Below are 27,505 nucleotides of genomic sequence, written 5' to 3'. Positions count from 1 at the left end.
TAATATCATCTTTAAATACCGACTCTTTCCTGTTGCAATTTTTCAGAATTTAATCTTGATAAAGAAAGAAGATGTGGTATGATTGCCAATGAGAGACAACTCTCCGCAAGAGACCAAAATGACACAGAAACTAACAATTATAGGTAACCGTACGGCCTTCAACAATGAGCAAAGTCCAAACCCCATGGCATTTTTAAATCAAAACCAAAAGTTTGCTCTCCGCAGAGTGAATACTGCTTTTAAAAGTCCCATTTTAACATAAATAAAGCCTCTGTTTTTTTTCAAACTATTCCAGAAAAAACAGATCTTATTGCCTATCGAATATAAACAAAACTTGAAGAAAAACTGTAATGACGGAATAATACCCACGTGTGAAAACCCTGCCCAAGCCATGAGTGGTGTGGTGTCCTCCCTCCTCTTCATCTGTGCAGGCCGGGCCACGTAGAGGCTGTCTACCTGCAACAAAAAACTATAAATTAATATCATCTTTAAATACCGACTCTTTCCTGTTGCAATTTTTCAGAATTTAATCTTGATAAAGAAAGAAGATGTGGTATGATTGCCAATGAGAGACAACTCTCCGCAAGAGACCAAAATGACACAGAAACTAACAATTATAGGTAACCGTACGGCCTTCAACAATGAGCAAAGTCCAAACCCCATGGCATTTTTAAATCAAAACCAAAAGTTTGCTCTCCGCAGAGTGAATACTGCTTTTAAAAGTCCCATTTTAACATAAATAAAGCCTCTGTTTTTTTTCAAACTATTCCAGAAAAAAACAGATCTTATTGCCTATCGAATATAAACAAAGTTTGAAGAAAAACTGTAATGACGGAATAATACCCACGTGTGAAAACCCTGCCCAAGCCATGAGTGGTGTGGTGTCCTCCCTCCTCTTCATCTGTGCAGGCCGGGCCACGTAGAGGCTGTCTACCTGCAACAAAAAACTATAAATTAATATCATCTTTAAATACCGACTCTTTCCTGTTGCAATTTTTCAGAATTTAATCTTGATAAAGAAAGAAGATGTGGTATGATTGCCAATGAGAGACAACTCTCCGCAAGAGACCAAAATGACACAGAAACTAACAATTATAGGTAACCGTACGGCCTTCAACAATGAGCAAAGTCCAAACCCCATGGCATTTTTAAATCAAAACCAAAAGTTTGCTTTCCGCAGAGTGAATACTGCTTTTAAAAGTCCCATTTTAACATAAATAAAGCCTCTGTTTTCTTTCAAACTATTCCAGAAAAAAACAGATCTTATTGCATATCGAATATAAACAAAGTTTGAAGAAAAACTGTAATGACGGAATAATACCCACGTGTGAAAACCCTGCCCAAGCCATGAGTGGTGTGGTGTCCTCCCTCCTCTTCATCTGTGCAGGCCGGGCCACGTAGAGGCTGTCTACCTGCAACAAAAAACTATAAATTAATATCATCTTTAAATACCGACTCTTTCCTGTTGCAATTTTTCAGAATTTAATCTTGATAAAGAAAGAAGATGTGGTATGATTGCCAATGAGAGACAACTCTCCGCAAGAGACCAAAATGACACAGAAACTAACAATTATAGGTAACCGTACGGCCTTCAACAATGAGCAAAGTCCAAACCCCATGGCATTTTTAAATCAAAACCAAAAGTTTGCTCTCCGCAGAGTGAATACTGCTTTTAAAAGTCCCATTTTAACATAAATAAAGCCTTTGTTTTTTTTCAAACTATTCCAGAAAAAACAGATCTTATTGCCTATCGAATATAAACAAAGTTTGATGAAAAACTGTAATGACGGAATAATACCCACGTGTGAAAACCCTGCCCAAGCCATGAGTGGTGTGGTGTCCTCCCTCCTCTTCATCTGTGCAGGCCGGGCCACGTAGAGGCTGTCTACCTGCAACAAAAAACTATAAATTAATATCATCTTTAAATACCGACTCTTTCCTGTTGCAATTTTTCAGAATTTAATCTTGATAAAGAAAGAAGATGTGGTATGATTGCCAATGAGAGACAACTCTCCGCAAGAGACCAAAATGACACAGAAACTAACAATTATAGGTAACCGTACGGCCTTCAACAATGAGCAAAGTCCAAACCCCATGGCATTTTTAAATCAAAACCAAAAGTTTGCTCTCCGCAGAGTGAATACTGCTTTTAAAAGTCCCATTTTAACATAAATAAAGCCTCTGTTTTTTTTCAAACTATTCCAGAAAAAAACAGATCTTATTGCCTATCGAATATAAACAAAGTTTGAAGAAAAACTGTAATGACGGAATAATACCCACGTGTGAAAACCCTGCCCAAGCCATGAGTGGTGTGGTGTCCTCCCTCCTCTTCATCTGTGCAGGCCGGGCCACGTAGAGGCTGTCTACCTGCAACAAAAAACTATAAATTAATATCATCTTTAAATACCGACTCTTTCCTGTTGCAATTTTTCAGAATTTAATCTTGATAAAGAAAGAAGATGTGGTATGATTGCCAATGAGAGACAACTCTCTGCAAGAGACCAAAATGACACAGAAACTAACAATTATAGGTAACCGTACGGCCTTCAACAATGAGCAAAGTCCAAACCCCATGGCATTTTTAAATCAAAACCAAAAGTTTGCTCTCCGCAGAGTGAATACTGCTTTTAAAAGTCCCATTTTAACATAAATAAAGCCTCTGTTTTTTTTCAAACTATTCCAGAAAAAAACAGATCTTATTGCCTATCGAATATAAACAAAGTTTGAAGAAAAACTGTAATGACGGAATAATACCCACGTGTGAAAACCCTGCCCAAGCCATGAGTGGTGTGGTGTCCTCCCTCCTCTTCATCTGTGCAGGCCGGGCCACGTAGAGGCTGTCTACCTGCAACAAAAAACTATAAATTAATATCATCTTTAAATACCGACTCTTTCCTGTTGCAATTTTTCAGAATTTAATCTTGATAAAGAAAGAAGATGTGGTATGATTGCCAATGAGAGACAACTCTCCGCAAGAGACCAAAATGACACAGAAACTAACAATTATAGGTAACCGTACGGCCTTCAACAATGAGCAAAGTCCAAACCCCATGGCATTTTTAAATCATAACCAAAAGTTTGCTCTCCGCAGAGTGAATACTGCTTTTAAAAGTCCCATTTTAACATAAATAAAGCCTCTGTTTTTTTTCAAACTATTCCAGAAAAAAACAGATCTTATTGCCTATCGAATATAAACAAAGTTTGAAGAAAAACTGTAATGACGGAATAATACCCACGTGTGAAAACCCTGCCCAAGCCATGAGTGGTGTGGTGTCCTCCCTCCTCTTCATCTGTGCAGGCCGGGCCAAGTAGAGGCTGTCTACCTGCAACAAAAAACTATAAATTAATATCATCTTTAAATACCGACTCTTTCCTGTTGCAATTTTTCAGAATTTAATCTTGATAAAGAAAGAAGATGTGGTATGATTGCCAATGAGAGACAACTCTCCGCAAGAGACCAAAATGACACAGAAACTAACAATTATAGGTAACCGTACGGCCTTCAACAATGAGCAAAGTCCAAACCCCATGGCATTTTTAAATCAAAACCAAAAGTTTGCTCTCCGCAGAGTGAATACTGCTTTTAAAAGTCCCATTTTAACATAAATAAAGCCTCTGTTTTTTTTCAAACTATTCCAGAAAAAAACAGATCTTATTGCCTATCGAATATAAACAAAGTTTGAAGAAAAACTGTAATGACGGAATAATACCCACGTGTGAAAACCCTGCCCAAGCCATGAGTGGTGTGGTGTCCTCCCTCCTCTTCATCTGTGCAGGCCGGGCCACGTAGAGGCTGTCTACCTGCAACAAAAAACTATAAATTAATATCATCTTTAAATACCGACTCTTTCCTGTTGCAATTTTTCAGAATTTAATCTTGATAAAGAAAGAAGATGTGGTATGATTGCCAATGAGAGACAACTCTCCGCAAGAGACCAAAATGACACAGAAACTAACAATTATAGGTAACCGTACGGCCTTCAACAATGAGCAAAGTCCAAACCCCATGGCATTTTTAAATCAAAACCAAAAGTTTGCTCTCCGCAGAGTGAATACTGCTTTTAAAAGTCCCATTTTAACATAAATAAAGCCTCTGTTTTTTTTCAAACTATTCCAGAAAAAAACAGATCTTATTGCCTATCGAATATAAACAAAGTTTGAAGAAAAACTGTAATGACGGAATAATACCCACGTGTGAAAACCCTGCCCAAGCCATGAGTGGTGTGGTGTCCTCCCTCCTCTTCATCTGTGCAGGCCGGGCCACGTAGAGGCTGTCTACCTGCAACAAAAAACTATAAATTAATATCATCTTTAAATACCGACTCTTTCCTGTTGCAATTTTTCAGAATTTAATCTTGATAAAGAAAGAAGATGTGGTATGATTGCCAATGAGAGACAACTCTCCGCAAGAGACCAAAATGACACAGAAACTAACAATTATAGGTAACCGTACGGCCTTCAACAATGAGCAAAGTCCAAACCCCATGGCATTTTTAAATCAAAACCAAAAGTTTGCTCTCCGCAGAGTGAATACTGCTTTTAAAAGTCCCATTTTAACATAAATAAAGCCTCTGTTTTTTTTCAAACTATTCCAGAAAAAAACAGATCTTATTGCCTATCGAATATAAACAAAGTTTGAAGAAAAACTGTAATGACGGAATAATACCCACGTGTGAAAACCCTGCCCAAGCCATGAGTGGTGTGGTGTCCTCCCTCCTCTTCATCTGTGCAGGCCGGGCCACGTAGAGGCTGTCTACCTGCAACAAAAAACTATAAATTAATATCATCTTTAAATACCAACTCTTTCCTGTTGCAATTTTTCAGAATTTAATCTTGATAAAGAAAGAAGATGTGGTATGATTGCCAATGAGAGACAACTCTCCGCAAGAGACCAAAATGACACAGAAACTAACAATTATAGGTAACCGTACGGCCTTCAACAATGAGCAAAGTCCAAACCCCATGGCATTTTTAAATCAAAACCAAAAGTTTGCTCTCCGCAGAGTGAATACTGCTTTTAAAAGTCCCATTTTAACATAAATAAAGCCTCTGTTTTTTTTCAAACTATTCCAGAAAAAAACAGATCTTATTGCCTATCGAATATAAACAAAGTTTGAAGAAAAACTGTAATGACGGAATAATACCCACGTGTGAAAACCCTGCCCAAGCCATGAGTGGTGTGGTGTCCTCCCTCCTCTTCATCTGTGCAGGCCGGGCCACGTAGAGGCTGTCTACCTGCAACAAAAAACTATAAATTAATATCATCTTTAAATACCGACTCTTTCCTGTTGCAATTTTTCAGAATTTAATCTTGATAAAGAAAGAAGATGTGGTATGATTGCCAATGAGAGACAACTCTCCGCAAGAGACCAAAATGACACAGAAACTAACAATTATAGGTAACCGTACGGCCTTCAACAATGAGCAAAGTCCAAACCCCATGGCATTTTTAAATCAAAACCAAAAGTTTGCTCTCCGCAGAGTGAATACTGCTTTTAAAAGTCCCATTTTAACATAAATAAAGCCTCTGTTTTTTTTCAAACTATTCCAGAAAAAACAGATCTTATTGCCTATCGAATATAAACAAAGTTTGAAGAAAAACTGTAATGACGGAATAATACCCACGTGTGAAAACCCTGCCCAAGCCATGAGTGGTGTGGTGTCCTCCCTCCTCTTCATCTGTGCAGGCCGGGCCACGTAGAGGCTGTCTACCTGCAACAAAAAACTATAAATTAATATCATCTTTAAATACCGACTCTTTCCTGTTGCAATTTTTCAGAATTTAATCTTGATAAAGAAAGAAGATGTGGTATGATTGCCAATGAGAGACAACTCTCTGCAAGAGACCAAAATGACACAGAAACTATAACAATTATAGGTAACCGTACGGCCTTCAACAATGAGCAAAGTCCAAACCCCATGGCATTTTTAAATCAAAACCAAAAGTTTGCTCTCCGCAGAGTGAATACTGCTTTTAAAAGTCCCATTTTAACATAAATAAAGCCTCTGCTTTTTTTCAAACTATTCCAGAAAAAAACAGATCTTATTGCCTATCGAATATAAACAAAGTTTGAAGAAAAACTGTAATGACGGAATAATACCCACATGTGAAAACCCTGCCCAAGCCATGAGTGGTGTGGTGTCCTCCCTCCTCTTCATCTGTGCAGGCCGGGCCACGTAGAGGCTGTCTACCTGCAACAAAAAACTATAAATTAATATCATCTTTAAATACCGACTCTTTCCTGTTGCAATTTTTCAGAATTTAATCTTGATAAAGAAAGAAGATGTGGTATGATTGCCAATGAGAGACAACTCTCCGCAAGAGACCAAAATGACACAGAAACTAACAATTATAGGTAACCGTACGGCCTTCAACAATGAGCAAAGTCCAAACCCCATGGCATTTTTAAATCAAAACCAAAAGTTTGCTCTCCGCAGAGTGAATACTGCTTTTAAAAGTCCGATTTTAACATAAATAAAGCCTCTGTTTTTTTTCAAACTATTCCAGAAAAAACAGATCTTATTGCCTATCGAATATAAACAAAGTTTGAAGAAAAACTGTAATGTCGGAATAATACCCACGTGTGAAAACCCTGCCCAAGCCATGAGTGGTGTGGTGTCCTCCCTCCTCTTCATCTGTGCAGGCCGGGCCACGTAGAGGCTGTCTACCTGCAACAAAAAACTATAAATTAATATCATCTTTAAATACCGACTCTTTCCTGTTGCAATTTTTCAGAATTTAATCTTGATAAAGAAAGAAGATGTGGTATGATTGCCAATGAGAGACAACTCTCCGCAAGAGACCAAAATGACACAGAAACTAACAATTATAGGTAACCGTACGGCCTTCAACAATGAGCAAAGTCCAAACCCCATGGCATTTTTAAATCAAAACCAAAAGTTTGCTCTCCGCAGAGTGAATACTGCTTTTAAAAGTCCCATTTTGACATAAATAAAGCCTCTGGTTTTTTTTCAAACTATTCCAGAAAAAACAGATCTTATTGCCTATCGAATATAAACAAAGTTTGAAGAAAAACTGTAATGACGGAATAATACCCACGTGTGAAAACCCTGCCCAAGCCATGAGTGGTGTGGTGTCCTCCCTCCTCTTCATCTGTGCAGGCCGGGCCACGTAGAGGCTGTCTACCTGCAACAAAAAACTATAAATTAATATCATCTTTAAATACCGACTCTTTCCTGTTGCAATTTTTCAGAATTTAATCTTGATAAAGAAAGAAGATGTGGTATGATTGCCAATGAGAGACAACTCTCCGCAAGAGACCAAAATGACACAGAAACTAACAATTATAGGTAACCGTACGGCCTTCAACAATGAGCAAAGTCCAAACCCCATGGCATTTTTAAATCAAAACCAAAAGTTTGCTCTCCGCAGAGTGAATACTGCTTTTAAAAGTCCCATTTTAACATAAATAAAGCCTCTGTTTTTTTTCAAACTATTCCAGAAAAAACAGATCTTATTGCCTATCGAATATAAACAAAGTTTGAAGAAAAACTGTAATGACGGAATAATACCCACGTGTGAAAACCCTGCCCAAGCCATGAGTGGTGTGGTGTCCTCCCTCCTCTTCATCTGTGCAGGCCGGGCCACGTAGAGGCTGTCTACCTGCAACAAAAAACTATAAATTAATATCATCTTTAAATACCGACTCTTTCCTGTTGCAATTTTTCAGAATTTAATCTTGATAAAGAAAGAAGATGTGGTATGATTGCCAATGAGAGACAACTCTCTGCAAGAGACCAAAATGACACAGAAACTATAACAATTATAGGTAACCGTACGGCCTTCAACAATGAGCAAAGTCCAAACCCCATGGCATTTTTAAATCAAAACCAAAAGTTTGCTCTCCGCAGAGTGAATACTGCTTTTAAAAGTCCCATTTTAACATAAATAAAGCCTCTGCTTTTTTTCAAACTATTCCAGAAAAAAACAGATCTTATTGCCTATCGAATATAAACAAAGTTTGAAGAAAAACTGTAATGACGGAATAATACCCACATGTGAAAACCCTGCCCAAGCCATGAGTGGTGTGGTGTCCTCCCTCCTCTTCATCTGTGCAGGCCGGGCCACGTAGAGGCTGTCTACCTGCAACAAAAAACTATAAATTAATATCATCTTTAAATACCGACTCTTTCCTGTTGCAATTTTTCAGAATTTAATCTTGATAAAGAAAGAAGATGTGGTATGATTGCCAATGAGAGACAACTCTCCGCAAGAGACCAAAATGACACAGAAACTAACAATTATAGGTAACCGTACGGCCTTCAACAATGAGCAAAGTCCAAACCCCATGGCATTTTTAAATCAAAACCAAAAGTTTGCTCTCCGCAGAGTGAATACTGCTTTTAAAAGTCCGATTTTAACATAAATAAAGCCTCTGTTTTTTTTCAAACTATTCCAGAAAAAACAGATCTTATTGCCTATCGAATATAAACAAAGTTTGAAGAAAAACTGTAATGTCGGAATAATACCCACGTGTGAAAACCCTGCCCAAGCCATGAGTGGTGTGGTGTCCTCCCTCCTCTTCATCTGTGCAGGCCGGGCCACGTAGAGGCTGTCTACCTGCAACAAAAAACTATAAATTAATATCATCTTTAAATACCGACTCTTTCCTGTTGCAATTTTTCAGAATTTAATCTTGATAAAGAAAGAAGATGTGGTATGATTGCCAATGAGAGACAACTCTCCGCAAGAGACCAAAATGACACAGAAACTAACAATTATAGGTAACCGTACGGCCTTCAACAATGAGCAAAGTCCAAACCCCATGGCATTTTTAAATCAAAACCAAAAGTTTGCTCTCCGCAGAGTGAATACTGCTTTTAAAAGTCCCATTTTGACATAAATAAAGCCTCTGGTTTTTTTTCAAACTATTCCAGAAAAAACAGATCTTATTGCCTATCGAATATAAACAAAGTTTGAAGAAAAACTGTAATGACGGAATAATACCCACGTGTGAAAACCCTGCCCAAGCCATGAGTGGTGTGGTGTCCTCCCTCCTCTTCATCTGTGCAGGCCGGGCCACGTAGAGGCTGTCTACCTGCAACAAAAAACTATAAATTAATATCATCTTTAAATACCGACTCTTTCCTGTTGCAATTTTTCAGAATTTAATCTTGATAAAGAAAGAAGATGTGGTATGATTGCCAATGAGAGACAACTCTCCGCAAGAGACCAAAATGACACAGAAACTAACAATTATAGGTAACCGTACGGCCTTCAACAATGAGCAAAGTCCAAACCCCATGGCATTTTTAAATCAAAACCAAAAGTTTGCTCTCCGCAGAGTGAATACTGCTTTTAAAAGTCCCATTTTAACATAAATAAAGCCTCTGTTTTTTTTCAAACTATTCCAGAAAAAAACAGATCTTATTGCCTATCGAATATAAACAAAGTTTGAAGAAAAACTGTAATGACGGAATAATACCCACGTGTGAAAACCCTGCCCAAGCCATGAGTGGTGTGGTGTCCTCCCTCCTCTTCATCTGTGCAGGCCGGGCCACGTAGAGGCTGTCTACCTGCAACAAAAAACTATAAATTAATATCATCTTTAAATACCGACTCTTTCCTGTTGCAATTTTTCAGAATTTAATCTTGATAAAGAAAGAAGATGTGGTATGATTGCCAATGAGAGACAACTCTCCGCAAGAGACCAAAATTACACAGAAACTAACAATTATAGGTATCCGTACGGCCTTCAACAATGAGCAAAGTCCAAACCCCATGGCATTTTTAAATCAAAACCAAAAGTTTGCTCTCCGCAGAGTGAATACTGCTTTTAAAAGTCCCATTTTAACATAAATAAAGCCTCTGTTTTTTTTCAAACTATTCCAGAAAAAAACAGATCTTATTGCCTATCGAATATAAACAAAGTTTGAAGAAAAACTGTAATGACGGAATAATACCCACGTGTGAAAACCCTGCCCAAGCCATGAGTGGTGTGGTGTCCTCCCTCCTCTTCATCTGTGCAGGCCGGGCCACGTAGAGGCTGTCTACCTGCAACAAAAAACTATAAATTAATATCATCTTTAAATACCGACTCTTTCCTGTTGCAATTTTTCAGAATTTAATCTTGATAAAGAAAGAAGATGTGGTATGATTGCCAATGAGAGACAACTCTCTGCAAGAGACCAAAATGACACAGAAACTAACAATTATAGGTAACCGTACGGCCTTCAACAATGAGCAAAGTCCAAACCCCATGGCATTTTTAAATCAAAACCAAAAGTTTGCTCTCCGCAGAGTGAATACTGCTTTTAAAAGTCCCATTTTAACATAAATAAAGCCTCTGGTTTTTTTTCAAACTATTCCAGAAAAAACAGATCTTATTGCCTATCGAATATATAAACAAAGTTTGAAGAAAAACTGTAATGACGGAATAATACCCACGTGTGAAAACCCTGCCCAAGCCATGAGTGGTGTGGTGTCCTCCCTCCTCTTCATCTGTGCAGGCCGGGCCACGTAGAGGCTGTCTACCTGCAACAAAAAACTATAAATTAATATCATCTTTAAATACCGACTCTTTCCTGTTGCAATTTTTCAGAATTTAATCTTGATAAAGAAAGAAGATGTGGTATGATTGCCAATGAGAGACAACTCTCCGCAAGAGACCAAAATGACACAGAAACTAACAATTATAGGTAACAGTACGGCCTTCAACAATGAGCAAAGTCCAAACCCCATGGCATTTTTAAATCAAAACCAAAAGTTTGCTCTCCGCAGAGTGAATACTGCTTTTAAAAGTCCCATTTTAACATAAATAAAGCCTCTGTTTTTTTTCAAACTATTCCAGAAAAAACAGATCTTATTGCCTATCGAATATAAACAAAGTTTGAAGAAAAACTGTAATGACGGAATAATACCCACGTGTGAAAACCCTGCCCAAGCCATGAGTGGTGTGGTGTCCTCCCTCCTCTTCATCTGTGCAGGCCGGGCCACGTAGAGGCTGTCTACCTGCAACCAAAAACTATAAATTAATATCATCTTTAAATACCGACTCTTTCCTGTTGCAATTTTTCAGAATTTAATCTTGATAAAGAAAGAAGATGTGGTATGATTGCCAATGAGAGACAACTCTCCGCAAGAGACCAAAATGACACAGAAACTAACAATTATAGGTAACCGTACGGCCTTCAACAATGAGCAAAGTCCAAACCCCATGGCATTTTTAAATCAAAACCAAAAGTTTGCTCTCCGCAGAGTGAATACTGCTTTTAAAAGTCCCATTTTAACATAAATAAAGCCTCTGTTTTTTTTTCAAACTATTCCAGAAAAAACAGATCTTATTGCCTATCGAATATAAACAAAGTTTGAAGAAAAACTGTAATGACGGAATAATACCCACGTGTGAAAACCCTGCCCAAGCCATGAGTGGTGTGGTGTCCTCCCTCCTCTTCATCTGTGCAGGCCCAGCCACGTAGAGGCTGTCTACCTGCAACCAAAAACTATAAATTAATATCATCTTTAAATACCGACTCTTTCCTGTTGCAATTTTTCAGAATTTAATCTTGATAAAGAAAGAAGATGTGGTATGATTGCCAATGAGAGACAACTCTCCGCAAGAGACCAAAATGACACAGAAACTAACAATTATAGGTAACCGTACGGCCTTCAACAATGAGCAAAGTCCAAACCCCATGGCATTTTTAAATCAAAACCAAAAGTTTGCTCTCCGCAGAGTGAATACTGCTTTTAAAAGTCCCATTTTAACATAAATAAAGCCTCTGTTTTTTTCAAACTATTCCAGAAAAAAACAGATCTTATTGCCTATCGAATATAAACAAAGTTTGAAGAAAAACTGTAATGACGGAATAATACCCACGTGTGAAAACCCTGCCCAAGCCATGAGTGGTGTGGTGTCCTCCCTCCTCTTCATCTGTGCAGGCCGGGCCACGTAGAGGCTGTCTACCTGCAACAAAAAACTATAAATTAATATCATCTTTAAATACCGACTCTTTCCTGTTGCAATTTTTCAGAATTTAATCTTGATAAAGAAAGAAGATGTGGTATGATTGCCAATGAGAGACAACTCTCTGCAAGAGACCAAAATGACACAGAAACTAACAATTATAGGTAACCGTACGGCCTTCAACAATGAGCAAAGTCCAAACCCCATGGCATTTTTAAATCAAAACCAAAAGTTTGCTCTCCGCAGAGTGAATACTGCTTTTAAAAGTCCCATTTTAACATAAATAAAGCCTCTGTTTTTTTTCAAACTATTCCAGAAAAAAACAGATCTTATTGCCTATCGAATATAAACAAAGTTTGAAGAAAAACTGTAATGACGGAATAATACCCACGTGTGAAAACCCTGCCCAAGCCATGAGTGGTGTGGTGTCCTCCCTCCTCTTCATCTGTGCAGGCCGGGCCACGTAGAGGCTGTCTACCTGCAACAAAAAACTATAAATTAATATCATCTTTAAATACCGACTCTTTCCTGTTGCAATTTTTCAGAATTTAATCTTGATAAAGAAAGAAGATGTGGTATGATTGCCAATGAGAGACAACTCTCCGCAAGAGACCAAAATGACACAGAAACTAACAATTATAGGTAACCGTACGGCCTTCAACAATGAGCAAAGTCCAAACCCCATTGCATTTTTAAATCAAAAACAAAAGTTTGCTCTCCGCAGAGTGAATACTGCTTTTAAAAGTCCCATTTTAACATAAATAAAGCCTCTGTTTTTTTTCAAACTATTCCAGAAAAAAACAGATCTTATTGCCTATCGAATATAAACAAAGTTTGAAGAAAAACTGTAATGACGGAATAATACCCACGTGTGAAAACCCTGCCCAAGCCATGAGTGGTGTGGTGTCCTCCCTCCTCTTCATCTGTGCAGGCCGGGCCACGTAGAGGCTGTCTACCTGCAACAAAAAACTATAAATTAATATCATCTTTAAATACCGACTCTTTCCTGTTGCAATTTTTCAGAATTTAATCTTGATAAAGAAAGAAGATGTGGTATGATTGCCAATGAGAGACAACTCTCCGCAAGAGACCAAAATGACACAGAAACTAACAATTATAGGTAACCGTACGGCCTTCAACAATGAGCAAAGTCCAAACCCCATGGCATTTTTAAATCAAAACCAAAAGTTTGCTCTCCGCAGAGTGAATACTGCTTTTAAAAGTCCCATTTTAACATAAATAAAGCCTCTGTTTTTTTTCAAACTATTCCAGAAAAAAACAGATCTTATTGCCTATCGAATATAAACAAAGTTTGAAGAAAAACTGTAATGACGGAATAATACCCACGTGTGAAAACCCTGCCCAAGCCATGAGTGGTGTGGTGTCCTCCCTCCTCTTCATCTGTGCAGGCCGGGCCACGTAGAGGCTGTCTACCTGCAACAAAAAACTATAAATTAATATCATCTTTAAATACCGACTCTTTCCTGTTGCAATTTTTCAGAATTTAATCTTGATAAAGAAAGAAGATGTGGTATGATTGCCAATGAGAGACAACTCTCCGCAAGAGACCAAAATGACACAGAAACTAACAATTATAGGTAACCGTACGGCCTTCAACAATGAGCAAAGTCCAAACCCCATGGCATTTTTAAATCAAAACCAAAAGTTTGCTCTCCGCAGAGTGAATACTGCTTTTAAAAGTCCCATTTTAACATAAATAAAGCCTCTGTTTTTTTTCAAACTATTCCAGAAAAAAACAGATCTTATTGCCTATCGAATATAAACAAAGTTTGAAGAAAAACTGTAATGACGGAATAATACCCACGTGTGAAAACCCTGCCCAAGCCATGAGTGGTGTGGTGTCCTCCCTCCTCTTCATCTGTGCAGGCCGGGCCACGTAGAGGCTGTCTACCTGCAACAAAAAACTATAAATTAATATCATCTTTAAATACCGACTCTTTCCTGTTGCAATTTTTCAGAATTTAATCTTGATAAAGAAAGAAGATGTGGTATGATTGCCAATGAGAGACAACTCTCCGCAAGAGACCAAAATGACACAGAAACTAACAATTATAGGTAACCGTACGGCCTTCAACAATGAGCAAAGTCCAAACCCCATGGCATTTTTAAATCAAAACCAAAAGTTTGCTCTCCGCAGAGTGAATACTGCTTTTAAAAGTCCCATTTTAACATAAATAAAGCCTCTGTTTTTTTTCAAACTATTCCAGAAAAAAACAGATCTTATTGCCTATCGAATATAAACAAAGTTTGAAGAAAAACTGTAATGACGGAATAATACCCACGTGTGAAAACCCTGCCCAAGCCATGAGTGGTGTGGTGTCCTCCCTCCTCTTCATCTGTGCAGGCCGGGCCACGTAGAGGCTGTCTACCTGCAACAAAAAACTATAAATTAATATCATCTTTAAATACCGACTCTTTCCTGTTGCAATTTTTCAGAATTTAATCTTGATAAAGAAAGAAGATGTGGTATGATTGCCAATGAGAGACAACTCTCCGCAAGAGACCAAAATGACACAGAAACTAACAATTATAGGTAACCGTACGGCCTTCAACAATGAGCAAAGTCCAAACCCCATGGCATTTTTAAATCAAAACCAAAAGTTTGCTCTCCGCAGAGTGAATACTGCTTTTAAAAGTCCCATTTTAACATAAATAAAGCCTCTGTTTTTTTTCAAACTATTCCAGAAAAAAACAGATCTTATTGCCTATCGAATATAAACAAAGTTTGAAGAAAAACTGTAATGACGGAATAATACCCACGTGTGAAAACCCTGCCCAAGCCATGAGTGGTGTGGTGTCCTCCCTCCTCTTCATCTGTGCAGGCCGGGCCACGTAGAGGCTGTCTACCTGCAACAAAAAGCTATAAATTAATATCATCTTTAAATACCGACTCTTTCCTGTTGCAATTTTTCAGAATTTAATCTTGATAAAGAAAGAAGATGTGGTATGATTGCCAATGAGAGACAACTCTCCGCAAGAGACCAAAATGACACAGAAACTAACAATTATAGGTAACCGTACGGCCTTCAACAATGAGCAAAGTCCAAACCCCATGGCATTTTTAAATCAAAACCAAAAGTTTGCTCTCCGCAGAGTGAATACTGCTTTTAAAAGTCCCATTTTAACATAAATAAAGCCTCTGTTTTTTTTCAAACTATTCCAGAAAAAAACAGATCTTATTGCCTATCGAATATAAACAAAGTTTGAAGAAAAACTGTAATGACGGAATAATACCCACGTGTGAAAACCCTGCCCAAGCCATGAGTGGTGTGGTGTCCTCCCTCCTCTTCATCTGTGCAGGCCGGGCCACGTAGAGGCTGTCTACCTGCAACAAAAAACTATAAATTAATATCATCTTTAAATACCGACTCTTTCCTGTTGCAATTTTTCAGAATTTAATCTTGATAAAGAAAGAAGATGTGGTATGATTGCCAATGAGAGACAACTCTCCGCAAGAGACCAAAATGACACAGAAACTAACAATTATAGGTAACCGTACGGCCTTCAACAATGAGCAAAGTCCAAACCCCATGGCATTTTTAAATCAAAACCAAAAGTTTGCTCTCCGCAGAGTGAATACTGCTTTTAAAAGTCCCATTTTAACATAAATAAAGCCTCTGTTTTTTTTTCAAACTATTCCAGAAAAAACAGATCTTATTGCCTATCGAATATATAAACAAAGTTTGAAGAAAAACTGTAATGACGGAATAATACCCACGTGTGAAAACCCTGCCCAAGCCATGAGTGGTGTGGTGTCCTCCCTCCTCTTCATCTGTGCAGGCCGGGCCACGTAGAGGCTGTCTACCTGCAACAAAAAACTATAAATTAATATCATCTTTAAATACCGACTCTTTCCTGTTGCAATTTTTCAGAATTTAATCTTGATAAAGAAAGAAGATGTGGTATGATTGCCAATGAGAGACAACTCTCCGCAAGAGACCAAAATGACACAGAAACTAACAATTATAGGTAACCGTACGGCCTTCAACAATGAGCAAAGTCCAAACCCCATGGCATTTTTAAATCAAAACCAAAAGTTTGCTCTCCGCAGAGTGAATACTGCTTTTAAAAGTCCCATTTTAACATAAATAAAGCCTCTGTTTTTTTTCAAACTATTCCAGAAAAAAACAGATCTTATTGCCTATCGAATATAAACAAAGTTTGAAGAAAAACTGTAATGACGGAATAATACCCACGTGTGAAAACCCTGCCCAAGCCATGAGTGGTGTGGTGTCCTCCCTCCTCTTCATCTGTGCAGGCCGGGCCACGTAGAGGCTGTCTACCTGCAACAAAAAACTATAAATTAATATCATCTTTAAATACCGACTCTTTCCTGTTGCAATTTTTCAGAATTTAATCTTGATAAAGAAAGAAGATGTGGTATGATTGCCAATGAGAGACAACTCTCCGCAAGAGACCAAAATGACACAGAAACTAACAATTATAGGTAACCGTACGGCCTTCAACAATGAGCAAAGTCCAAACCCCATGGCATTTTTAAATCAAAACCAAAAGTTTGCTCTCCGCAGAGTGAATACTGCTTTTAAAAGTCCCATTTTAACATAAATAAAGCCTCTGTTTTTTTTCCAAACTATTCCAGAAAAAACAGGTCTTATTGCCTATCGAATATATAAACAAAGTTTGAAGAAAAACTGTAATGACGGAATAATACCCACGTGTGAAAACCCTGCCCAAGCCATGAGTGGTGTGGTGTCCTCCCTCCTCTTCATCTGTGCAGGCCGGGCCACGTAGAGGCTGTCTACCTGCAACAAAAAACTATAAATTAATATCATCTTTAAATACCGACTCTTTCCTGTTGCAATTTTTCAGAATTTAATTTTGATAAAGAAAGAAGATGTGGTATGATTGCCAATGAGAGACAACTCTCCGCAAGAGACCAAAATGACACAGAAACTAACAATTATAGGTAACCGTACGGCCTTCAACAATGAGCAAAGTCCAAACCCCATGGCATTTTTAAATCAAAACCAAAAGTTTGCTCTCCGCAGAGTGAATACTGCTTTTAAAAGTCCCATTTTAACATAAATAAAGCCTCTGTTTTTTTTCAAACTATTCCAGAAAAAACAGATCTTATTGCCTATCGAATATAAACAAAGTTTGAAGAAAAACTGTAATGACGGAATAATACCCACGTGTGAAAACCCTGCCCAAGCCATGAGTGGTGTGGTGTCCTCCCTCCTCTTCATCTGTGCAGGCCGGGCCACGTAGAGGCTGTCTACCTGCAACCAAAAACTATAAATTAATATCATCTTTAAATACCGACTCTTTCCTGTTGCAATTTTTCAGAATTTAATCTTGATAAAGAAAGAAGATGTGGTATGATTGCCAATGAGAGACAACTCTCCGCAAGAGACCAAAATGACACAGAAACTAACAATTATAGGTAACCGTACGGCCTTCAACAATGAGCAAAGTCCAAACCCCATGGCATTTTTAAATCAAAACCAAAAGTTTGCTCTCCGCAGAGTGAATACTGCTTTTAAAAGTCCCATTTTAACATAAATAAAGCCTCTGTTTTTTTTTCAAACTATTCCAGAAAAAACAGATCTTATTGCCTATCGAATATAAACAAAGTTTGAAGAAAAACTGTAATGACGGAATAATACCCACGTGTGAAAACCCTGCCCAAGCCATGAGTGGTGTGGTGTCCTCCCTCCTCTTCATCTGTGCAGGCCCGGCCACGTAGAGGCTGTCTACCTGCAACCAAAAACTATAAATTAATATCATCTTTAAATACCGACTCTTTCCTGTTGCAATTTTTCAGAATTTAATCTTGATAAAGAAAGAAGATGTGGTATGATTGCCAATGAGAGACAACTCTCCGCAAGAGACCAAAATGACACAGAAACTAACAATTATAGGTAACCGTACGGCCTTCAACAATGAGCAAAGTCCAAACCCCATGGCATTTTTAAATCAAAACCAAAAGTTTGCTCTCCGCAGAGTGAATACTGCTTTTAAAAGTCCCATTTTAACATAAATAAAGCCTCTGTTTTTTTCAAACTATTCCAGAAAAAAACAGATCTTATTGCCTATCGAATATAAACAAAGTTTGAAGAAAAACTGTAATGACGGAATAATACCCACGTGTGAAAACCCTGCCCAAGCCATGAGTGGTGTGGTGTCCTCCCTCCTCTTCATCTGTGCAGGCCGGGCCACGTAGAGGCTGTCTACCTGCAACAAAAAACTATAAATTAATATCATCTTTAAATACCGACTCTTTCCTGTTGCAATTTTTCAGAATTTAATTTTGATAAAGAAAGAAGATGTGGTATGATTGCCAATGAGAGACAACTCTCCGCAAGAGACCAAAATGACACAGAAACTAACAATTATAGGTAACCGTACGGCCTTCAACAATGAGCAAAGTCCAAACCCCATGGCATTTTTAAATCAAAACCAAAAGTTTGCTCTCCGCAGAGTGAATACTGCTTTTAAAAGTCCCATTTTAACATAAATAAAGCCTCTGTTTTTTTTCAAACTATTCCAGAAAAAACAGATCTTATTGCCTATCGAATATAAACAAAGTTTGAAGAAAAACTGTAATGACGGAATAATACCCACGTGTGAAAACCCTGCCCAAGCCATGAGTGGTGTGGTGTCCTCCCTCCTCTTCATCTGTGCAGGCCGGGCCACGTAGAGGCTGTCTACCTGCAACCAAAAACTATAAATTAATATCATCTTTAAATACCGACTCTTTCCTGTTGCAATTTTTCAGAATTTAATCTTGATAAAGAAAGAAGATGTGGTATGATTGTCAATGAGAGACAACTCTCCGCAAGAGACCAAAATGACACAGAAACTAACAATTATAGGTAACCGTACGGCCTTCAACAATGAGCAAAGTCCAAACCCCATGGCATTTTTAAATCAAAACCAAAAGTTTGCTCTCCGCAGAGTGAATACTGCTTTTAAAAGTCCCATTTTAACATAAATAAAGCCTCTGTTTTTTTTTCAAACTATTCCAGAAAAAACAGATCTTATTGCCTATCGAATATAAACAAAGTTTGAAGAAAAACTGTAATGACGGAATAATACCCACGTGTGAAAACCCTGCCCAAGCCATGAGTGGTGTGGTGTCCTCCCTCCTCTTCATCTGTGCAGGCCCGGCCACGTAGAGGCTGTCTACCTGCAACCAAAAACTATAAATTAATATCATCTTTAAATACCGACTCTTTCCTGTTGCAATTTTTCAGAATTTAATCTTGATAAAGAAAGAAGATGTGGTATGATTGCCAATGAGAGACAACTCTCCGCAAGAGACCAAAATGACACAGAAACTAACAATTATAGGTAACCGTACGGCCTTCAACAATGAGCAAAGTCCAAACCCCATGGCATTTTTAAATCAAAACCAAAAGTTTGCTCTCCGCAGAGTGAATACTGCTTTTAAAAGTCCCATTTTAACATAAATAAAGCCTCTGTTTTTTTCAAACTATTCCAGAAAAAAACAGATCTTATTGCCTATCGAATATAAACAAAGTTTGAAGAAAAACTGTAATGACGGAATAATACCCACGTGTGAAAACCCTGCCCAAGCCATGAGTGGTGTGGTGTCCTCCCTCCTCTTCATCTGTGCAGGCCGGGCCACGTAGAGGCTGTCTACCTGCAACAAAAAACTATAAATTAATATCATCTTTAAATACCGACTCTTTCCTGTTGCAATTTTTCAGAATTTAATCTTGATAAAGAAAGAAGATGTGGTATGATTGCCAATGAGAGACAACTCTCTGCAAGAGACCAAAATGACACAGAAACTAACAATTATAGGTAACCGTACGGCCTTCAACAATGAGCAAAGTCCAAACCCCATGGCATTTTTAAATCAAAACCAAAAGTTTGCTCTCCGCAGAGTGAATACTGCTTTTAAAAGTCCCATTTTAACATAAATAAAGCCTCTGTTTTTTTTCAAACTATTCCAGAAAAAAACAGATCTTATTGCCTATCGAATATAAACAAAGTTTGAAGAAAAACTGTAATGACGGAATAATACCCACGTGTGAAAACCCTGCCCAAGCCATGAGTGGTGTGGTGTCCTCCCTCCTCTTCATCTGTGCAGGCCGGGCCACGTAGAGGCTGTCTACCTGCAACAAAAAACTATAAATTAATATCATCTTTAAATACCGACTCTTTCCTGTTGCAATTTTTCAGAATTTAATCTTGATAAAGAAAGAAGATGTGGTATGATTGCCAATGAGAGACAACTCTCCGCAAGAGACCAAAATGACACAGAAACTAACAATTATAGGTAACCGTACGGCCTTCAACAATGAGCAAAGTCCAAACCCCATGGCATTTTTAAATCAAAACCAAAAGTTTGCTCTCCGCAGAGTGAATACTGCTTTTAAAAGTCCCATTTTAACATAAATAAAGCCTCTGTTTTTTTTCAAACTATTCCAGAAAAAAACAGATCTTATTGCCTATCGAATATAAACAAAGTTTGAAGAAAAACTGTAATGACGGAATAATACCCACGTGTGAAAACCCTGCCCAAGCCATGAGTGGTGTGGTGTCCTCCCTCCTCTTCATCTGTGCAGGCCGGGCCACGTAGAGGCTGTCTACCTGCAACAAAAAACTATAAATTAATATCATCTTTAAATACCGACTCTTTCCTGTTGCAATTTTTCAGAATTTAATCTTGATAAAGAAAGAAGATGTGGTATGATTGCCAATGAGAGACAACTCTCCGCAAGAGACCAAAATGACACAGAAACTAACAATTATAGGTAACCGTACGGCCTTCAACAATGAGCAAAGTCCAAACCCCATGGCATTTTTAAATCAAAACCAAAAGTTTGCTCTCCGCAGAGTGAATACTGCTTTTAAAAGTCCCATTTTAACATAAATAAAGCCTCTGTTTTTTTTCAAACTATTCCAGAAAAAAACAGATCTTATTGCCTATCGAATATAAACAAAGTTTGAAGAAAAACTGTAATGACGGAATAATACCCACGTGTGAAAACCCTGCCCAAGCCATGAGTGGTGTGGTGTCCTCCCTCCTCTTCATCTGTGCAGGCCGGGCCACGTAGAGGCTGTCTACCTGCAACAAAAAACTATAAATTAATATCATCTTTAAATACCGACTCTTTCCTGTTGCAATTTTTCAGAATTTAATCTTGATAAAGAAAGAAGATGTGGTATGATTGCCAATGAGAGACAACTCTCCGCAAGAGACCAAAATGACACAGAAACTAACAATTATAGGTAACCGTACGGCCTTCAACAATGAGCAAAGTCCAAACCCCATGGCATTTTTAAATCAAAACCAAAAGTTTGCTCTCCGCAGAGTGAATACTGCTTTTAAAAGTCCCATTTTAACATAAATAAAGCCTCTGTTTTTTTTTCAAACTATTCCAGAAAAAACAGATCTTATTGCCTATCGAATATATAAACAAAGTTTGAAGAAAAACTGTAATGACGGAATAATACCCACGTGTGAAAACCCTGCCCAAGCCATGAGTGGTGTGGTGTCCTCCCTCCTCTTCATCTGTGCAGGCCGGGCCACGTAGAGGCTGTCTACCTGCAACAAAAAACTATAAATTAATATCATCTTTAAATACCGACTCTTTCCTGTTGCAATTTTTCAGAATTTAATTTTGATAAAGAAAGAAGATGTGGTATGATTGCCAATGAGAGACAACTCTCCGCAAGAGACCAAAATGACACAGAAACTAACAATTATAGGTAACCGTACGGCCTTCAACAATGAGCAAAGTCCAAACCCCATGGCATTTTTAAATCAAAACCAAAAGTTTGCTCTCCGCAGAGTGAATACTGCTTTTAAAAGTCCCATTTTAACATAAATAAAGCCTCTGTTTTTTTTCAAACTATTCCAGAAAAAACAGATCTTATTGCCTATCGAATATAAACAAAGTTTGAAGAAAAACTGTAATGACGGAATAATACCCACGTGTGAAAACCCTGCCCAAGCCATGAGTGGTGTGGTGTCCTCCCTCCTCTTCATCTGTGCAGGCCGGGCCACGTAGAGGCTGTCTACCTGCAACCAAAAACTATAAATTAATATCATCTTTAAATACCGACTCTTTCCTGTTGCAATTTTTCAGAATTTAATCTTGATAAAGAAAGAAGATGTGGTATGATTGCCAATGAGAGACAACTCTCCGCAAGAGACCAAAATGACACAGAAACTAACAATTATAGGTAACCGTACGGCCTTCAACAATGAGCAAAGTCCAAACCCCATGGCATTTTTAAATCAAAACCAAAAGTTTGCTCTCCGCAGAGTGAATACTGCTTTTAAAAGTCCCATTTTAACATAAATAAAGCCTCTGTTTTTTTTTCAAACTATTCCAGAAAAAACAGATCTTATTGCCTATCGAATATAAACAAAGTTTGAAGAAAAACTGTAATGACGGAATAATACCCACGTGTGAAAACCCTGCCCAAGCCATGAGTGGTGTGGTGTCCTCCCTCCTCTTCATCTGTGCAGGCCCGGCCACGTAGAGGCTGTCTACCTGCAACCAAAAACTATAAATTAATATCATCTTTAAATACCGACTCTTTCCTGTTGCAATTTTTCAGAATTTAATCTTGATAAAGAAAGAAGATGTGGTATGATTGCCAATGAGAGACAACTCTCCGCAAGAGACCAAAATGACACAGAAACTAACAATTATAGGTAACCGTACGGCCTTCAACAATGAGCAAAGTCCAAACCCCATGGCATTTTTAAATCAAAACCAAAAGTTTGCTCTCCGCAGAGTGAATACTGCTTTTAAAAGTCCCATTTTAACATAAATAAAGCCTCTGTTTTTTTCAAACTATTCCAGAAAAAAACAGATCTTATTGCCTATCGAATATAAACAAAGTTTGAAGAAAAACTGTAATGACGGAATAATACCCACGTGTGAAAACCCTGCCCAAGCCATGAGTGGTGTGGTGTCCTCCCTCCTCTTCATCTGTGCAGGCCGGGCCACGTAGAGGCTGTCTACCTGCAACAAAAAACTATAAATTAATATCATCTTTAAATACCGACTCTTTCCTGTTGCAATTTTTCAGAATTTAATCTTGATAAAGAAAGAAGATGTGGTATGATTGCCAATGAGAGACAACTCTCTGCAAGAGACCAAAATGACACAGAAACTAACAATTATAGGTAACCGTACGGCCTTCAACAATGAGCAAAGTCCAAACCCCATGGCATTTTTAAATCAAAACCAAAAGTTTGCTCTCCGCAGAGTGAATACTGCTTTTAAAAGTCCCATTTTAACATAAATAAAGCCTCTGTTTTTTTTCAAACTATTCCAGAAAAAAACAGATCTTATTGCCTATCGAATATAAACAAAGTTTGAAGAAAAACTGTAATGACGGAATAATACCCACGTGTGAAAACCCTGCCCAAGCCATGAGTGGTGTGGTGTCCTCCCTCCTCTTCATCTGTGCAGGCCGGGCCACGTAGAGGCTGTCTACCTGCAACAAAAAACTATAAATTAATATCATCTTTAAATACCGACTCTTTCCTGTTGCAATTTTTCAGAATTTAATCTTGATAAAGAAAGAAGATGTGGTATGATTGCCAATGAGAGACAACTCTCCGCAAGAGACCAAAATGACACAGAAACTAACAATTATAGGTAACCGTACGGCCTTCAACAATGAGCAAAGTCCAAACCCCATGGCATTTTTAAATCAAAACCAAAAGTTTGCTCTCCGCAGAGTGAATACTGCTTTTAAAAGTCCCATTTTAACATAAATAAAGCCTCTGTTTTTTTTCAAACTATTCCAGAAAAAAACAGATCTTATTGCCTATCGAATATAAACAAAGTTTGAAGAAAAACTGTAATGACGGAATAATACCCACGTGTGAAAACCCTGCCCAAGCCATGAGTGGTGTGGTGTCCTCCCTCCTCTTCATCTGTGCAGGCCGGGCCACGTAGAGGCTGTCTACCTGCAACAAAAAACTATAAATTAATATCATCTTTAAATACCGACTCTTTCCTGTTGCAATTTTTCAGAATTTAATCTTGATAAAGAAAGAAGATGTGGTATGATTGCCAATGAGAGACAACTCTCCGCAAGAGACCAAAATGACACAGAAACTAACAATTATAGGTAACCGTACGGCCTTCAACAATGAGCAAAGTCCAAACCCCATGGCATTTTTAAATCAAAACCAAAAGTTTGCTCTCCGCAGAGTGAATACTGCTTTTAAAAGTCCCATTTTAACATAAATAAAGCCTCTGTTTTTTTTCAAACTATTCCAGAAAAAAACAGATCTTATTGCCTATCGAATATAAACAAAGTTTGAAGAAAAACTGTAATGACGGAATAATACCCACGTGTGAAAACCCTGCCCAAGCCATGAGTGGTGTGGTGTCCTCCCTCCTCTTCATCTGTGCAGGCCGGGCCACGTAGAGGCTGTCTACCTGCAACAAAAAACTATAAATTAATATCATCTTTAAATACCGACTCTTTCCTGTTGCAATTTTTCAGAATTTAATCTTGATAAAGAAAGAAGATGTGGTATGATTGCCAATGAGAGACAACTCTCCGCAAGAGACCAAAATGACACAGAAACTAACAATTATAGGTAACCGTACGGCCTTCAACAATGAGCAAAGTCCAAACCCCATGGCATTTTTAAATCAAAACCAAAAGTTTGCTCTCCGCAGAGTGAATACTGCTTTTAAAAGTCCCATTTTAACATAAATAAAGCCTCTGTTTTTTTTCAAACTATTCCAGAAAAAAACAGATCTTATTGCCTATCGAATATAAACAAAGTTTGAAGAAAAACTGTAATGACGGAATAATACCCACGTGTGAAAACCCTGCCCAAGCCATGAGTGGTGTGGTGTCCTCCCTCCTCTTCATCTGTGCAGGCCGGGCCACGTAGAGGCTGTCTACCTGCAACAAAAAACTATAAATTAATATCATCTTTAAATACCGACTCTTTCCTGTTGCAATTTTTCAGAATTTAATCTTGATAAAGAAAGAAGATGTGGTATGATTGCCAATGAGAGACAACTCTCCGCAAGAGACCAAAATGACACAGAAACTAACAATTATAGGTAACCGTACGGCCTTCAACAATGAGCAAAGTCCAAACCCCATGGCATTTTTAAATCAAAACCAAAAGTTTGCTCTCCGCAGAGTGAATACTGCTTTTAAAAGTCCCATTTTAACATAAATAAAGCCTCTGTTTTTTTTCAAACTATTCCAGAAAAAAACAGATCTTATTGCCTATCGAATATAAACAAAGTTTGAAGAAAAACTGTAATGACGGAATAATACCCACGTGTGAAAACCCTGCCCAAGCCATGAGTGGTGTGGTGTCCTCCCTCCTCTTCATCTGTGCAGGCCGGGCCACGTAGAGGCTGTCTACCTGCAACAAAAAACTATAAATTAATATCATCTTTAAATACCGACTCTTTCCTGTTGCAATTTTTCAGAATTTAATCTTGATAAAGAAAGAAGATGTGGTATGATTGCCAATGAGAGACAACTCTCCGCAAGAGACCAAAATGACACAGAAACTAACAATTATAGGTAACCGTACGGCCTTCAACAATGAGCAAAGTCCAAACCCCATGGCATTTTTAAATCAAAACCAAAAGTTTGCTCTCCGCAGAGTGAATACTGCTTTTAAAAGTCCCATTTTAACATAAATAAAGCCTCTGTTTTTTTTCAAACTATTCCAGAAAAAAACAGATCTTATTGCCTATCGAATATAAACAAAGTTTGAAGAAAAACTGTAATGACGGAATAATACCCACGTGTGAAAACCCTGCCCAAGCCATGAGTGGTGTGGTGTCCTCCCTCCTCTTCATCTGTGCAGGCCGGGCCACGTAGAGGCTGTCTACCTGCAACAAAAAGCTATAAATTAATATCATCTTTAAATACCGACTCTTTCCTGTTGCAATTTTTCAGAATTTAATCTTGATAAAGAAAGAAGATGTGGTATGATTGCCAATGAGAGACAACTCTCCGCAAGAGACCAAAATGACACAGAAACTAACAATTATAGGTAACCGTACGGCCTTCAACAATGAGCAAAGTCCAAACCCCATGGCATTTTTAAATCAAAACCAAAAGTTTGCTCTCCGCAGAGTGAATACTGCTTTTAAAAGTCCCATTTTAACATAAATAAAGCCTCTGTTTTTTTTCAAACTATTCCAGAAAAAAACAGATCTTATTGCCTATCGAATATAAACAAAGTTTGAAGAAAAACTGTAATGACGGAATAATACCCACGTGTGAAAACCCTGCCCAAGCCATGAGTGGTGTGGTGTCCTCCCTCCTCTTCATCTGTGCAGGCCGGGCCACGTAGAGGCTGTCTACCTGCAACAAAAAACTATAAATTAATATCATCTTTAAATACCGACTCTTTCCTGTTGCAATTTTTCAGAATTTAATCTTGATAAAGAAAGAAGATGTGGTATGATTGCCAATGAGAGACAACTCTCCGCAAGAGACCAAAATGACACAGAAACTAACAATTATAGGTAACCGTACGGCCTTCAACAATGAGCAAAGTCCAAACCCCATGGCATTTTTAAATCAAAACCAAAAGTTTGCTCTCCGCAGAGTGAATACTGCTTTTAAAAGTCCCATTTTAACATAAATAAAGCCTCTGTTTTTTTTTCAAACTATTCCAGAAAAAACAGATCTTATTGCCTATCGAATATATAAACAAAGTTTGAAGAAAAACTGTAATGACGGAATAATACCCACGTGTGAAAACCCTGCCCAAGCCATGAGTGGTGTGGTGTCCTCCCTCCTCTTCATCTGTGCAGGCCGGGCCACGTAGAGGCTGTCTACCTGCAACAAAAAACTATAAATTAATATCATCTTTAAATACCGACTCTTTCCTGTTGCAATTTTTCAGAATTTAATCTTGATAAAGAAAGAAGATGTGGTATGATTGCCAATGAGAGACAACTCTCCGCAAGAGACCAAAATGACACAGAAACTAACAATTATAGGTAACCGTACGGCCTTCAACAATGAGCAAAGTCCAAACCCCATGGCATTTTTAAATCAAAACCAAAAGTTTGCTCTCCGCAGAGTGAATACTGCTTTTAAAAGTCCCATTTTAACATAAATAAAGCCTCTGTTTTTTTTCAAACTATTCCAGAAAAAAACAGATCTTATTGCCTATCGAATATAAACAAAGTTTGAAGAAAAACTGTAATGACGGAATAATACCCACGTGTGAAAACCCTGCCCAAGCCATGAGTGGTGTGGTGTCCTCCCTCCTCTTCATCTGTGCAGGCCGGGCCACATAGAGGCTGTCTACCTGCAACAAAAAGCTATAAATTAATATCATCTTTAAATACCGACTCTTTCCTGTTGCAATTTTTCAGAATTTAATCTTGATAAAGAAAGAAGATGTGGTATGATTGCCAATGAGAGACAACTCTCTGCAAGAGACCAAAATGACACAGAAACTAACAATTATAGGTAACCGTACGGCCTTCAACAATGAGCAAAGTCCAAACCCCATGGCATTTTTAAATCAAAACCAAAAGTTTGCTCTCCGCAGAGTGAATACTGCTTTTAAAAGTCCCATTTTAACA

This window comes from Mytilus edulis, chromosome 4 (assembly GCF_963676685.1).
Source record: "Mytilus edulis chromosome 4, xbMytEdul2.2, whole genome shotgun sequence".
Lineage (NCBI taxonomy): Eukaryota > Metazoa > Mollusca > Bivalvia > Mytilida > Mytilidae > Mytilus > Mytilus edulis.
The sequence above is the reverse complement of the archived record's forward strand: the minus strand, read 5'-3'. Positions refer to the sequence as shown.